This window comes from Xyrauchen texanus, chromosome 21 (assembly GCF_025860055.1).
Source record: "Xyrauchen texanus isolate HMW12.3.18 chromosome 21, RBS_HiC_50CHRs, whole genome shotgun sequence".
NCBI lineage: Eukaryota > Metazoa > Chordata > Actinopteri > Cypriniformes > Catostomidae > Xyrauchen > Xyrauchen texanus.
In genome coordinates, this window is record NC_068296.1 from 27,389,741 (window position 1) to 27,406,961 (window position 17,221).

Below are 17,221 nucleotides of genomic sequence, written 5' to 3' on the forward strand. Positions count from 1 at the left end.
GATGGCAGTGAATTTATGAGGTATCTGCTGCTGTATATGAATGATGCCAGTGAATTTACACATCATCTGCCGCTGTATATGAATGATGCCAGTGAATTTACACATCATCTGCCGCTGTATATGAATGATGCCAGTGAATTTACACATCATCTGCCGCTGTATATGAATGATGCCAGTGAATTTACACATCATCTGCCGCTGTATACCGAATGATGCCAGTGAATTTGAGGCATCTGCTGCTGTATATGAATGATGGCAGTGAATTTATGAGGTATCTGCTGCTGTATATGAATGATGGCAGTGAATTTATGAGGTATCTGCTGCTGTATATGAATGATGGCAGTGAATTTACACATCATCTGCCGCTGTATACAAATGATGCCAGTGAATTTATGAGGCATCTGCTGCTGTATATGAATGATGCCAGTGAATTTATGAGGCATCTGCTGCTGTATATGAATGATGGCAGTGAATTTATGAGGTATCTGCCGCTGTTTATGAATGATGGCAGTGAATTTACACATCATCTGCCGCTGTATACGAATGATGCCAGTGAATTTACGAGGCATCTGCTGCGGTATATGAATGATGGCAGTGAAGTTACACATCATCTGCCGCTGTATACGAATGATGTCAGTGAATTTATGAGGTATCTGCCACTGTATATGAATGATGGCAGTGAATTTACACATCATCTGCCGCTGTATACGAATGATGCCAGTGAATTTACGAGGCATCTGCTGTGGTATATGAATGATGCCAGTGAATTTACGAGGCATCTGCTGCGGTATATGAATGATGGCAGTGAATTTACACATCATCTGCCGCTGTTTATGAATGATGGCAGTGAATTTACACATCATCTGCCACTGTATACGAATGATGCCAGTGAATTTATGAGGTATCTGTCGCTGTTTATGAATGATGCCAGTGAATTGATGAGGCATCTGCTGCTGTATATGAATGATGCCAGTGAATTTACACATCATCTGCCGCTGTATACGAATGATGTCAGTGAATTTATGAGGCACTGCTGCTGTATATGAATTATGTCAGTAAATTTATGAGGTATCTGCCGCTGTATATGAATGATGCCAGTGAATTTATGAGGTATCTGCCGCTGTATATGAATGATGGCAGTGAATTTACCCATCATCTGCCGCTGTATATGAATGTTGGCAGTGAATTTACACATCATCTGCCACTGTATACGAATGATGCCAGTGAATTTACACATCATCTGCCGCTGTATACGAATGATGCCAGTGAATTTATGAGGTATCTGCCGCTGTATATGAATGATGCCAGTGAATTTATGAGGTATCTGCCGCTGTATATGAATTATGCCAGTGAATTTATGAGGTATCTGCCGCTGTATATGAATGATGGCAGTGAATTTACACATCATCTGTCGCTGTATATGAATGTTGGCAGTGAATTTACACATCATCTGCCGCTGTATATGAATGATGGCAGTGAATTTACACATCATCTGCCACTGTATACGAATGATGTCAGTGAATTTATGAGGTATCTGCTGCTGTATATGAATGATGCCAGTGAATTTATGAGGTATCTGCCGCTGTATATGAATGATGGCAGTGAATTTACACATCATCTGCCTCTGTATACGAATGTTGTCAGTGAATTTATGAGGCATCAGCTGCTGTATATGAATGATGCCAGTGAATTTATGAGGTATCTGCCACTGTTTATGAATGATGCCAGTGAATTTATGAGGTATCTGCCGCTGTATATGAATGATGCCAGTGAATTTACACATCATCTGCCGCTGTATACGAAATGATGTCAGTGAATTTACGAGGTATCTGCCGCTGTATATGAATGATGCCAGTGAATTTACACATCATCTGCTGCTGTATATGAATGATGTCAGTGAATTTATGAGGCATCTGCTGCTGTATATGAATGATGCCAGTGAATTTATGAGGTATCTGCCGCTGTATATGAAGGATGCCAGTGAATTTACACATCATCTGCCGCTGTATATGAATGATGGCAGTGAATTTACACATCATCTGCCGCTGTATACGAATGATGTCAGTGAATTTATGAGGCATCTGCTGCTGTATATGAATGATGCCAGTGAATTTATGAGGTATCTGCCGCTGTATATGAACGATGGCAGTGAATTTACACATCATCTGCCGCTGTATACGAATGATGCCAGTGAATTTATGAGGCATCTGCTGCTGTATATGAATGATGGCAGTGAATTTACACATCATCTGCCGCTGTATACGAATGATGCCAGTGAATTTATGAGGTATCTGCCGCTGTATACGAATGACGGCAGTGAATTTATGAGGCATCTGCTGCTGTATATGAATGATGCCAGTGAATTTACACATCATCTGCCGCTGTATTCGAATGATGTCAGTGAATTTTTGAGGCATCTGCTGCTGTATATGAATGATGGCAGTGAATTTACACATCATCTGCCGCTGTATACGAATGATGCCAGTGAATTTATGAGGTATCTGCCGCTGTATATGAATGATGCCAGTGAATTTATGAGGTATCTGCCGCTGTATATGAATGATGCCAGTGAATTTATGAGGTATCTGCCGCTGTATATGAATGATGGCAGTGAATTTACACATCATCTGTCGCTGTATATGAATGTTGGCAGTGAATTTACACCTCATCTGCCGCTGTATATGAATGATGGCAGTGAATTTACACATCATCTGCCACTGTATACGAATGATGTCAGTGAATTTATGAGGTATTGTCATGTTCATTGGTGTCTTTTGTCTTCGTGCTCTTATTTTGAAGTTCAGTTTAGTCCTTGTTTCCTGTTTCCTGTTTGGTTTCTGTCATGTTCATTGGTTTCATTTGTTGTTGTGCTCTTATGTTGAAGTTTAGTTTAGCCCCTGTTTCCTGGTTCCTGTTTCCTGTTTGGTTTTTTGTAGTCCTTTGTAGTTTGTTATTATGATTGGTGTTCCCTTGATTATTTCTTCCAGGTGTCCCTCATTCCCTTGTTAATTTGCCTTTGGTTTCTGTTAATCACCTTGTTATCTTGTTTGAGTTCTGTTCTTTCATTGGCCCCTTTTCCCATGTTTGTGTATTTAAACCCTGGTTTTTTGTTCAGTCCTTGTCGATCGTTGTTTGATGTTAACCCGGTGTATCTTTCCCTCCCGAGTTCTCTGTTCGTGTCTACCTTGGTCAGCTTACTCAGTTTATGTTTCTTTTCCCCATCGTGGGTTGTTACTTTGTGTTTTTCCTTTGTTGTTCATTTAATAAAGTTCAACTGCGTTTGGATCCGCATCTCCTTGTCTGCTTCGTTACTCAAGCATAACAGGTATCTGCTGCTGTATATGAATGATGGCAGTGAATTTACACATCAGCTGCCTCTGTATACGAATGTTGTCAGTGAATTTATGAGGTATCTGCCACTGTTTATGAATGATGCCAGTGAATTTGAGGCATCTGCTGCTGTATATGAATGATGCCAGTGAATTTACGAGGCATCTGGCGCTGTTTATGAATGATGGCAGTGAATTTACACATCATCTGCCGCTGTATATGAATGATGCCAGTGAATTTACACATCATCTAACGCTGTATTCGAATGATGTCAGTGAATTTTTGAGGCATCTGCTGCTGTATATGAATGATGGCAGTGAATTTACACATCATCTGCCGCTGTATATGAATGATGCCAGTGAATTTATGAGGCATCTGCCACTGTATATGAATGATGCCAGTGAATTTGAGGCATCTGCTGCTGTATATGAATGATGGCAGTGAATTTACACATCATCTGTCGCTGTATATGAATGTTGGCAGTGAATTTACACATCATCTGCCGCTGTATATGAATGATGGCAGTGAATTTACACATCATCTGCCGCTGTATATGAATGATGGCAGTGAATTTACACATCATCTGCCGCTGTATACGAATGATGTCAGTGAATTTATGAGGTATCTGCTGCTGTATATGAATGATGCCAGTGAATTTATGAGGTATCTGCTGCTGTATATGAATGATGCCAGTGAATTTATGAGGTATCTGCCGCTGTATACGAATGATGTCAGTGAATTTATGAGGTATCTGCTGCTGTATATGAATGATGCCAGTGAATTTATGAGGTATCTGCCACTGTTTATGAATGATGTCAGTGAATTTACGAGTCATCTGCCGCTGTTTAAGAATGATGCCAGTGAATTTTGCTGGCATCTACTCTTGGTCTATTTAAAGGGTTGTTCATTTCTGGCCACTGTCCTTTTAATTAACAGAAACATCTTTGCTCATAATAAGGGACTATCCTACTGATTTAATGAATGGTTAGCATTTTTTCCAATAAGAGCAGGTGGTAATACAGAAAGGACGTTTGTTTAGCTATATTTTGTTACTCAATAGCCTGTTAAGACTTTGTTTGCTTTGAAGCAGATTTTGGATCAATTGGATCATTTAATTTCAATGCAGTATTCCCAGTGATGAGAGAATAATGTCTGTGAAATTAAGAACACACTGTAAGGGACTATCAAGCAATTATGATAAATATATTAGGCCTAAAAGTACTATTTTGATTGTATCATACCTATAATACAATATGATCATGTAAAAAAGGTATTTTTCTATTGGCATACTTAGTATTTGTGACGGGGCAGAGGGCGGGGCCAGGTCGTGATTCTACACACCCGGTCCCTAATCAGGCTATTGAAGCCTCCGAGAGGGATAAAGGCCGACTTCGGACAGTGGTGCGACAGCTGTCCGTCCTATGTGTGTGTTTGTGTCTTTTGGTTTATTTCTTCATTAAACTATTATTTATATTGTCAAGCCGGTTCTCGCCGCCTCCTTTCCATTGTTCCCTTTACAGTATTATTTAATAAGAAGTTTTTATTGCTATTATTTACAGGATGAGGTTCCTACATGCAGGTACAAAATATTACTATGTTCTTCATTCGAGGAGAGCTACTTTTTTTTTTTACAAGAATATTTGTCCTAAAATTTGATTTGCTGTTCATAGGTTACATTATGATTCAAATCCATTCAAAATTCACCAGAATGCAGGAAGTATCTCTGATACTCACATTTTCTTGGGAAAAAGTAAAAAAGTAAAAATATACAGCTATAAAAGCGAAGTCCATTGTACTTGTGTTTCTGGACATCAGTTAATATTCTGCCCTTGGTTTGAGCCTTATTGTGATGACTGTCAGCCACTGACAAAGCACAATGCTGCCACTGACCTGGCTCTGTTTGGGGCAGCTGCCAATAAATTGTGCATTCTATGAATAGGCTGATACCATTTTTTTTTTTTTTTAAATATGCAGTGTTGTATTACTGTCTTTGAAATGCTATTACTCCTCAGTGTTTAAAACAATATCATATTAGGGGATCTACATTAATGCTATGCCATTTACTTTTTCAATATTGACATTATTATTATTATTTTTATTTTCAGACCCTGATCAGCACAACACCAGCAGGTCCAGGGCCACAACATGCAACACCCTCTACAGGTACGTTAGAGAAAGAGTGCAAAATGACAAGGTGTCAGAGGCTTTAGGCCTAGCTGTTATGTGTATTTCAGTTAGGATAAAACAGGAAAAGAACACACATCAGTTCTGTATGATTTTATTGCTTTGGCTTCCAGTTATTCTGAGTATATAGCATATTTTAAGATCTTAATATCTGTCTTTAAGTCATGTTCTTTCCCCCAGGATTAACAATTTGTTTCTTGTAGAACCCTTGGATCCACAGACTTGATGATCACAGTGACAACACATCAGACCAATGTGAACCCACCTTCTGCATTTTTGTGCAGACTCTTTAATACAGTCTACTTTTGCATAAACCGTAATAAACATTATTCACACTGTATAAAGAAATTTCAGTAAAATGTTTCCAAAATCTTCTTTTAATGTTTTTATACTTTCACTGTCCACTTTCTATTTATTATTTTCTTATATTTTACTGTAAATTACTATAAATTTCAATGAGCACTGGATACGTGTTACTTTGTATTTCAATCAGCACCGATTGGCTCACATTTTCTCATGTCAATGTGTCTGCTGTTGTAAATAAAATATTCTGAATTTCTGAAGTGTTTCTATCCTTCTATCTGTTTCCATCCTAACCTATGAACAGCAAATACAATTTTAGGACAAATATTCTTGGAAAATAATATTATTAGGCCTAATATTTTTTCATCATAATTGCTTGATAGTCCCTTATAGTGTGTTCTTAAAATTTCACAGACGTAATCCTCTCATCACTGGGAATACTGCATTGAAATTGACTGATCCAATTGAATAAAACCTGCTTCAAAGCAAACAAAGTCTAAATAGGCTGTTGAGTAACAAAATATAGCTAAACAAACATCCTTTCTGTATTACCACCTGCTCATTTTGATAAAAATGTTAACCAGTCATTAAATCATTAGGATAGTCCCTTATTGTGAGCAAAGATGTTTCTGTTATGGACATGAATTAGTTAAAAGGACAGTGGCCAGAGGTGAACGACCCTTTAAATAGTCCAAGAGAAGATGCCAGCGAAATTCACTGGCATCATTCATCGATTCAATCATCACACTATTAACGCACAGTCCAGCACACATATTCAAACCTACAGCAAGCTCATTAGAGTAAACACACAATTCAGTCACTGATAATGTGTAACACTACACCTACACTGCAAGCAAAGTGACAAACTCGAATACATCCACTGCATCCTATCCAGACATGACACAAAGTGACAATCAGAACATGTTGCTAAAAATATGAAAGAACTGCAGACTCAAACAGTTGCATGAAAAATAAAGTGGGCTACGCAAGTAGTCATGTTGCTCGCACAGTGTAGACAGTTTTGTTGTTTATACACTCACTCACAGTGAAGAAGACACGTTGTCATGCTAACGATATCCATATGTTTTTGTGGACTCGCAGTTGTCAAAATGTACTAATAACATTTAGAATTTTATGACAGCAATCCATATTGGCATCATATTCCAAAGACATTTTAACAAATGTCTCAACACATATCCATATACTAACAGCATGACTGAACAGCTGGACGTTGTACTAGTTGTCATGATATTAAATTATTGAACTTTGATATAGAACTGTAGGAAAGGGGGAGAGACAAAGAGAGAGAGAGGGAAAGGCAGAAAACAGGACGCTCACAGAGTTCTTTTAGCTGTTGCTGCATGGTTATGGAGGCGTTGTATGTACTAAAAATCTTTGCAGTCAGTCCTGGCATGAAAGAAGGGGTTTATTGAACAATTGAGTCTGTGAAGACAATAACAAGACTTTAAATTAAGAATTTCCACACAAACACAAATAAATAATCATATTTTATTCTCTAGCTACACTGCTGGTCACTAGATGGCGATATTGCCTTTATTGTCATGAAATAAATAGACCAAACATACACAAGAAGTTTTATTTTTTTTCAACACATCAAACATTTGTTCCAACTGGATTTGTGAGTGCAGGAGTATGGGCTGTTTGTTCCAGACAAAGAAAATATATCCATTAAATCTGCCTCTAACGCTAGGTCTACAAGAGAAGATGCGTGTCTTAATGAAGCTTGCAGACAAGCTATGAAAACAAGAGGTACATGCAGACCACATCAGACTCCTTCAAAAACTTCAAAACTGTAAATTCCTTCTAAACATTTTGCTAAAGTAGATAATAAACAAGTAAAATATATAAAAATAAATGCCTTTTATTCCCTTAGACACAGTGAGCTTCAGTGACCCAGGAAAAGCTATAAAAGTATGGTTACACACATCTGCATACTAATTGATGCTAAATTTGATATCTTTTAAAATACGAAATGTTAATGTCGCTAGTTGTATACTTGCAGGTCATCTGCTGCTAATGTTCATCGTACATGCTGCCACCTGATGACTCACACAAGCACTTGAAGCATGTGGACCATGTTGTTCTGGATTCACGTGGTAACATGGTGACATTTGGGCTAGGACACCCAGTGACTCATAGGAACTCAATACAGAGTTTATGTATGTGTGTTTCTAATCTTGCTATACACTGATGTGCCAAAATATATGACCACTCATATGATGAAGTGAATAACGTTGATCATCTTCTAACAAGGCCACATGTTAAGGTCTGGGTAGATTAGATGGTAATCAGTTCTCATAGTCAACATGTTGAATGCTGGAGAAATGAGTAGGAGTAAAGACCTGAGCGACTTTGACAAGGGACAGATTGTTATGGCTAGATGACTGGGTCAGAGCATCTCTGAAATGGCAAAGCTTGTGCGGTGCTCCCAGTCGGCAGTGGCGAATACCTACCGACAGTGATCCGAGGAGATACAAACCACAAACCACCGGCAACAGGGTCTTGGGCGCCCAAGGCTCATCGATGTTTGAGGGCAATGAAGGCTATCCCGTCTGGTCCAAACTGACAGAAGGTCTACTTTGGCACAAGTCACAGAATGATGGTTATGGGAAGAATGCGTCACAACACACAGTGCATTGCAACCTGCTGCTTATGGGGCTGCGTAGCCGCAGACCGTTCATAGTGCCCATGATTTCCCCTGTCCACCGTCGAAAGAGCCTACGATGGGCATGTGAGCATCGGAACTGGACCTTGTAGCAGTAGAAGAAGGTCGTCTGGTCCGATGAGTCCCGTCATGTGGACGTACGTGCATGCCGTTTACCTGGGGAAGTGATGGCACCAGGATGCACTTTGGGAAGATGACAAGCCAGTGGAGGGAGTTTGATGCTCTGGGCAATGTTCTGCTGGTAAACCATGGGTCCGGCCATTCATGTGAATGTCAATTTGCCACTTGCCACCTACCTAAACAATGTTGCAGACCAATTACACCCCTTCATGGCAGCGGTATTCCCTCAAGGTAGTGACCTCTTTCAGCAAGATAATGCACCCTGCCACACTGCATACATTTCAGGAATAGTTTGAGGAACATGATAAAGAGTTCAAGGTGTTGTGCTGGCCTCCAAATTCCCCAGATCTTAATTCGATTGATCATCTGTAGGATGTGCCAACAAGTCCGATCCATGGCAGTTCCACCTCGCAACAAACTGGACTTTAAGGATCTGCTGCTAATGTCTTGGTGCCAGATACACATTCAGGGGTCTTGTAGAGTCCAAGTCTCGGTGGGTCGGCACTGTTTTAAATACAAAAACAGCTTCTGGTAGGCTGAGGGTTTGGCCAAGTTCAAGACATTTTATTTTTCCAAACCGCATATGCACCCTCGCATCACCACAGTGGCTTGTAATATGATTTACAGCACTTTGTGGAATTGGCCAGTATTAGTTTCTGCCACATACTTCCTCTTTCACCCCTTCACTTGGTCTTTCACCATGTCAATCGAAAGAGCCCACAGCAGCGATTAACATTCCCCCTCCAAAACAGCCCACCATTATCAACCTGACCCCAGAGAGGGGACACATCTCTCTTGGTCACTGTCTCTCTCACACATATGTAACAGGGTTCATTTGTAGGGTAAAGGAGGAAACGGGAAGTGTGACTTTCAGTTTTTAATAACAACTCAAAATAGCTTCCAGCATTTAACACCTCCTTATATTGGTTCCTCCTTATATTGCTCTACCCATTGCTCACTGCGATCAGAAACAGGTGTTAGACATATAGCGCTTAGATGTGTGCACCTTACCGCTTTCTCTCCAGACAAACGCTCCACCACGCCCCCACCTCCACAACATACAAACAGTTTTCTTTCTCTCTCTCCTTCATTGAACTTTCCATGAGTCAGAATCCTTCTACTGCTAAAATTAAGGTTGAAAATGTAAAAAGAGTCTTTTAGAACAACTACCATCTTTTAGAACAAGCTTTTATGATGCAAGTCTCTTGAGAACCGTATTGCTCAGAATGAAAAATCTATGTCTGTCTGCCTCAGTCTCAGAACATTACACTCACATTTAGTCGATCAAAGAGGTTGTCTGCTCCTTGTTTGTTGTCCATGAAAAGCTTGAGGTTTTTGAAAAACTAAAAGAGAGAAAACACATGTTAGCTTGTTTATCATATTCATAGAATGGAGGTTGAGAGAAAGAGGAAGAAACAGATTCTCAATTAAATTTGACATTTCAGAGAAGTCCTTTTTTCCTTCACTCCTACTTAATAAACCAGCTAAGATATGCATGGAACTAATTAATGGTAGCAGATGTGATGCTTTTAAATTAGTCTCATTTGAATAACAATTTATCCTTGAGCTAAATGCCTGCACAAGAAAGTAAACAGCGCTCGCCAAGCAATGACAGACTTTATATTTTTTTGAGTATTTTCCCTAGTTTACCAGGGTCATGTGAAAGGAATGATTGACTCGTATGGTGACCTTTCTGTCTAATAATTACATAATGTTTAGTTCTCTCAACCTCGACCATCTGTCAACACTTAACATGATCACATATTCAACATTCACACTATTATGTCCAGAGAGTTGCCTGATATTACTCTCAAACACACAATACATAAGGAGAGGATTTGATTACCTTATTTTAGGTGGGTTATTTATAACAGTGACTTCCAATCAGGGGCACTTAAGTATGTTACTTGAAACGATTTGGTTGTGCTATGTTAAACCTGTAAAACAAAATTACGACTACAAAAATGTTGACAGATTAACTAATGATTCATTTCATGATGTTTTCAGTTTCTCCAAAACAAAATAATAATTATAATTATTTTGGATGTCACTGAACATATGTGCTACATGGGGAGTTTGATAAGGCTAAATTATATCAAAGTTTTTAAGGTAAGACAGTCCACTTTGCAGCTGTTTTGGGAACGCTCCCGTTCAGCTACTTACTATGGATACAAGTGGGATAAAAGTACAGAATTTGGAACACAGAAATCTCAAATATGGTTGGTAAAGATTACGACCAAAGTACGTATTTCAAATTAGTAATAAAATCTGACAACAATGGTATTATAAACTGTGCTTTTTAAGCTCAGATCAGATCATGCTAAAAATGCTATTTTTCCGGCTGTTCCAACCAATGCACAGGTGTGTTCTAGAGTTGACTGACAGCGATGTCTGTATCTAAAATGTTATTGGCTCTTTTACCTGTTTAGGAGCCAAATGTAATGATTGTTCAAACCACTAGATGGCAGTGTGCACCAGTGGTGTGGGTGTGGTCACCTGTTAATTTAACATGGTATTTAAACATCCCGTGGGTTGTATCAGGGCACAGGTGGCGGGAAAATATGGTTCTTACCATAGAGCAACATGCGTTACACTCTGTAAGATATAAATTTCATTAAATAGACAACAAAGCAGTTGAAATGGATATCGATGTGTGGACATTGTTTATTCCATACTATGCGTAACATCGACAATACTTATTTTTCTGCATCCACTACATTGGGGGTTCCAATTTCTCCCATTCATTTTACATAAATATTTAAAATATTTTTTAATATACAGTTGGTCCATCTTGGGCTAAACAGTCTTTGATAATTTCCAATAGAATATGCATTTAAAGGAACTTATTTCTGGTTTGGTGTTGATGAAGGGGTACTTGCACCTTACTGATAAGGCTGTGAAGATTGGGAAAATGAATCCCAGTGTAGTGTATTGATGGCAACCAAATCACATTTGATTGGATGGCTTGGGATAATGTGACCTGAAGCTCCTAAGGCTTTAATTGTTATGCATTATGCCTGTAATGATGAGAGAGTGAGGGTTGGATTTCACGATACCAGCAATTATATCTGACATTTCCACGAAGGCTGTCTGTCACCAAATAAACTTGCTAAATATTCAGAAACTAATTAATTTTCACTTGATTAACTTTTTAATTTTTTAATTTCTAATTTCCATTGTGAAATCTATGCAAGCAAACAAGATCTACTGGATGTAAGCAGCATTCATTTCACACACACCCTCTAGTCTAGCGTGACCGACTTTATGAGTCTTTATGAGTCTTGCTAAACTAACAATAACCCACATGTTATAGATTAATCTTACTCATAAATAAAGAATCTATTGTCACTTAAGATTATATGTTAATGAGGTAACTGATCAACATGCTCAATTCAGGGCAGTGTCTTCTTGTTAATATCACCTTATATATGTGGTAATGAAAGGCAGAAACTGATTCTAGATCAGCATTTTACCTTTGCTTGATACATATTCCACATCACATAAACAAAATCTGCATGTGTGTGTGTCATTCCATCATGCTTTGGACTATGTATGTGTGTTATTTTTTTATTTTTTTTACTCAATTCAGCTTGGACTGCTTGATTGCTTGGATAATACGATCCAAGCGTTGCAAAGGAACTGTAATTGAAGGATGGGGCAGTTAAAAACACTTGAACCCAATCAAAAACTTAAGTAACCAGTTTCATTCGTTAATATTTCAAATGTCATGACTTTTGATTGTTTATATTGCTGCTGTGCTTGACTTAACATTTTAATATATTTGGATGCAATGTGTTGGATGTGCGTTATAAACCCTGAAATGTAGTTTTATAATGTTGTGGAGATTGTTCATTCTCTTCTGATTGAGTTTAAAAAAATAAAATATGTCTGTATTCAAAGGACTGCACAACATTAACCAATCATGACAGTGGGTGTTAACGTTGAAGTTTAAAAGAGACACTGAGGCCAAAAACAAGCGTTTCAGACTGAGGGCAAGAGACAGGTTGGAACTAAATTCTAAACAAAAAATAAATAAATAATAAAAAACTTTACTTATATTATCAGTGGATCTCAGGGAAGATAATACAATTGTATATATATAAAAAAGCATATCATGACCCTTTAAGGCTTTGGTTCTGAGTAAATGAAATGCCTCAGAGCCACATTAGACTGCCGTTTGTCATGACACTCAGTCAGTATGAGACATTTTTTCTGTCTTCTTTGAACACACATCGCAACACTAACACAATGCGATATTTCAATGTCTTTGCAGCACTGATAAATGTAAGACACAAATGAAGGTGCAGTATGTACTCAGAAACCCTTGTTGTTAATGACACCTGTGGCCATTAAGTGAACTGCAGCTACCTGTTACTCGTGCTCATGCGCACACTCCATAGGGACGCATGCATCGACCAAAACAATGGCGTAATGTACAAAGAGGCTGAACCTGATTCACTGACATCATGCTAACCAATGAGGTAGCATAATTAAAATGCTCTATTGTTTTATAATAATAGTTTGTATATATTTTCTGTATAACCAAGTTACGTTACACTAATGAATGGAGCATTTTGCATGATCTAGCATTGTCTAGCATTCATTTAATGTGTTATTGTAGTTTATCTTGCAGAATAATTACAGATTAACAGTGACATTAACCTAACTTTTTGAAATTATTTGAAAGTTATGAAGCAAGGTAGCTTGCAATTTGTCAGAGTGGCAGGAAAGATCAAGTTAGCTAAAATGACTCCTTATGTTATTAATCCTTATGGCACCATATTTCACATGCTTCACAGTAATGTAAGCTTACCTGTCCAATAAGAATGCCAATTCAGGGTCGGTTTTGATCCCCAAAACCGAACGAAGGTCCCTCCAGGAATCAAATGCCCTGCCGATGTTCACTCTAGTTTTTGCTCGACCACAATCATGTTTCCGCTTAGAGTCGGTGTTGTGCTTGGTGCCGGCCGTTTGCTGGATTCCATCTCTAAGATAATGTTACCTGTTGCAGACATTTGTCATTGTAGAATAGCGGAAGAGTAGCACTGAGGCAAGGCTCTCGGGAGCACGCATAAACGTCACATCCTATGGATTTTCCCGGCAAAAGCAACCCGCTCCCTTCACATGAAAATCGGTCTACGGGCTTTAATAGGCAACCTAGGAAGTCTGCGAAGGGCTGATTTTTTAAGTAGCATTACAAGCTGTTAACATATTGGTAAAAAAAAGCTGAATATTACATGAAAGATGTTTCAAATTGCACCTTTAACAATCACAACTAAATAAGCAAATACATGCACAAAAGATGATCAATTATCATATGTGCATATATTACAAATGACAATGTAATTGTATTTAATGTTAAGTCTGCACCATCAAACAAACATGACATAATAACATTGACGTAATGGAGTTCATATAGGACAGGACTATCCATTTGTTAGAGCAATGGCTCAAGAGGGACTGTTTGAAACTTGTTAACTTGCTGCAGACATGACACTTAAAGACAGCTAAACTCACAATCTCTCCTTTTAACTGGTCTACAACCCAGGGTGTATGCCGTATCACCCTCTTCCTTTTCATTATCAGCCCTCAGAGCCAGCTGTAACACACACACACACACACACACACACACACACACACACACACACACACACACACACACACACACACACACACACACAAACAAAGCCACTGCATCTCCAGAACATCTTACAGAAAATGCTTAGCTTTCAGCTATTTGTGAATGTATCTGGATGTGCCAGTGGACTTGGACGTTGTCCCAGATACCAGAGTGTGATGAGCCGCAACTTGAACCTCAAAAGTTTTCTGAAAAGATTTTCTTTTTTTGGAAAGAGCAAAAAGTATATGTGTTTTTAGAAACCAAGAAATATATGCTACCTGACTAAATGATCATTTTCTTCATGATTAAACCAAATTATAATTAAAAATCATAATCCGTTTATCTGAACGTCCTTCATACACTTCCATTCTGCATTCTTTTCTAATTAAATACAACATATTTCATTACATAATATATTATCAGCATAGAAACTGAGAAAAGAGTGAACATTTTACATAGAGTAAGAATTTCTTAGTATTTAGTATACCCTTATTTTGCTTTAGTGGCCGCATACACTTGAGCTGGCATGGAGTCTACAAGCTTCTGCTAAACCTGATGATCCATGTTATACCAGTACGATTTGATAATATCCAAATAGTACATTTTTTGCTTCAGTGGAAGCAAGGAAATCTGGCCTTTTGTAAAGGAATTAACATGGTCAATGTCACGTTACATATATATATTACATTTTTTACTTATTTTATGTCATATCAGTTCTGTTTAAAATAGTTAAAAATTCCCTTTTCCCCAATAATAATAATAATAATAATAATAAAATCTCAAATGTTCAATGTAGTCTAAGACTTTTGGATCCAAATGTATATAAATAGCTTTTAATCAGAAATAAATATGATATAATATGCTTAACAACATACAGTACGTAGCACATTTCTGCAGCTCCTTTACAATTCATTCAGAAAAAAGCAACATGCTGTCCTCTGCGATTTCCTCTTTCTGCAGTATTCATTCTCAACAGGAAGCTTAATTGACATGAATTGATTGGTGGTAAACTCTAGTTGTCATTTTGGTTGAAAGCCCACTAATTCACTGACAGTAAACAAATTATGTCTGTTCAGCGTGAGGCCTGACCTTGTCAATAAAGTAAAGGGCTATATCTCTCTGGCGTGTGCCAATCTGTTTGGACTTGAGGTCCTCCTGCAGTACTGGATCGGATGGCATCTACGCAGGTCTTCAGTCTGTGCCACCTCATGCTGTTCTCAATCCTTCTCACCTTGCGTGGTGCAAACAAAACAACAAACTTACTACATTTACATGGACACCAGAAAGCATCTTATTGCAAGAAAATTCCGTTCCCGTTTACATGCACTGTAAAAGCGTGCGCTTTAAGGCCTTTGCACACCAAACGCGAATGTTCAGTGCGATTTCTCGCCGCGATCAGCATTTTGAATGAAAACAATAGATTCCTAATGAGCCATTCGCACCTGGAGCCAACATTCATAGCAAACTTTTTTTTTACGCCATTTAACGGAGACTGGCCAAGAGCATGAAAGAGAGTTGCTAAAGTCTTTAGTTTCATTCAGAACATTGTTGTTTCTGGCGTAATACTGAATTAAAATTTTTGTAGAATCGTACTACATTTTTGGAGTCATCTATGTACCGTGTCTTAGATCATGATACGTTGTTTTTGCCGTGAATCGCTTTAGTGCACTTGTAAGTGCGCTAGACCGAGAGTGATTTTTCTCTCTTTCTGAGTATTTTTGGCATTTAGAAGAGTCTGACAATTGAAAATGATCAAGTGTTGCTTTCAAGAAGTATTTTTCTTGTTTTTGTGGATCGACCCTATTCAAGTGGGCCACATGCGTGCTGTGACTGAGCCACACCATTTTGTTCCAGAAAGAGTTTTCCCATGCCGCGCTGAAGCTTCTCTGGTGTTTTTTTGTGTTTATTACCCTGTCAACCAGATGACATCTCCTCATTGTCCTGTCTCAGATGTTTTGATTCATTGTTACAAGTCATAAGTCGTCGCAAGTCGACACATCAAAGTCATCGTTGATACAATCTGGTTGAAAATGTTCTTTACATACACCTATATGAACATTTTACTGAGTTAGATTGAACTGAACTGAGTAATTATTTGAATTCTGAACTTGAACTGTGATTTTGAACTATCTGATGTGAATCTAAGTCAAATGGAAACTGAATTGTAAAGTTGAAGTTAAGAGATGAAGTTAAGAGTCATCAGAGTTATTTTAAGTGAATAATTTGAATTGTACTTACAGACTCTTTGATTTGATTAAGAGATTTGTTTAATTACATCAAGTGAATTTAGTGAGTTAATTTACATGTCCAGGCATTGAAATTCATTTTGAAGAATGTATATCTGAGGGGTATTATATAAAGTGTTTGAAGTTGTTAAGTCTTGTAGATTTATAAAGATTGTAAGACAAATTCAGAGAAACTGTTATTTGTTTTATTATTTTATTTCATTATTTCATTTAATTGAAACTTCTTGAATTTTGAATTTCCAGTTTCCTAAAAAAGAGAAAATAGATTATTAATTGTTAAAAGTAATACAGTTGATAATTATTTATGGAACTTACCTTGGAGTAGGGGTGTCTCACTTACACTATTAGGTTTAGGGGGGTGGGAACATGAGCTTGAGTTATTACTTTGCATCACTTTTTATTCTTCAGGAATGCACCATGTTGACACTTAAATGCCTGAAGCCCACACTTCTTATTCCTGCAGTATATTATACAATAGGTAAGCTAAAACATATACACACTTACTTAAAACACCGGGGGTGGGGACTAAGATCCTGTCACTTCTAGATCTTCCAGGGTAACATTGTAATATTCCCCTACTAGGCGGGACCTAAGAGCCCATTACACACAGAAGTTGTTTTGACAACCAACATTAAACTGTGAAGGAACTTGAGAAAGAAACCGTGAACCAGCTGTGAGGATGTGTTTTTGTTTGCATCAAATGCCTTAAAAACGTAAAAAATTTATATATAT

The 17,221-nt window shown here is 38.0% G+C and overlaps 1 pseudogene; it reads right to left on the bottom strand.

Moving 5' to 3' along the window:
• The window catches only part of LOC127661484 (DNA topoisomerase 1-like), a 72,328-nt pseudogene extending 56,906 nt beyond the window's left edge, over positions 1 to 15,422 (bottom strand).
• Positions 15,423 to 17,221: the final 1,799 nt, after the last annotated feature.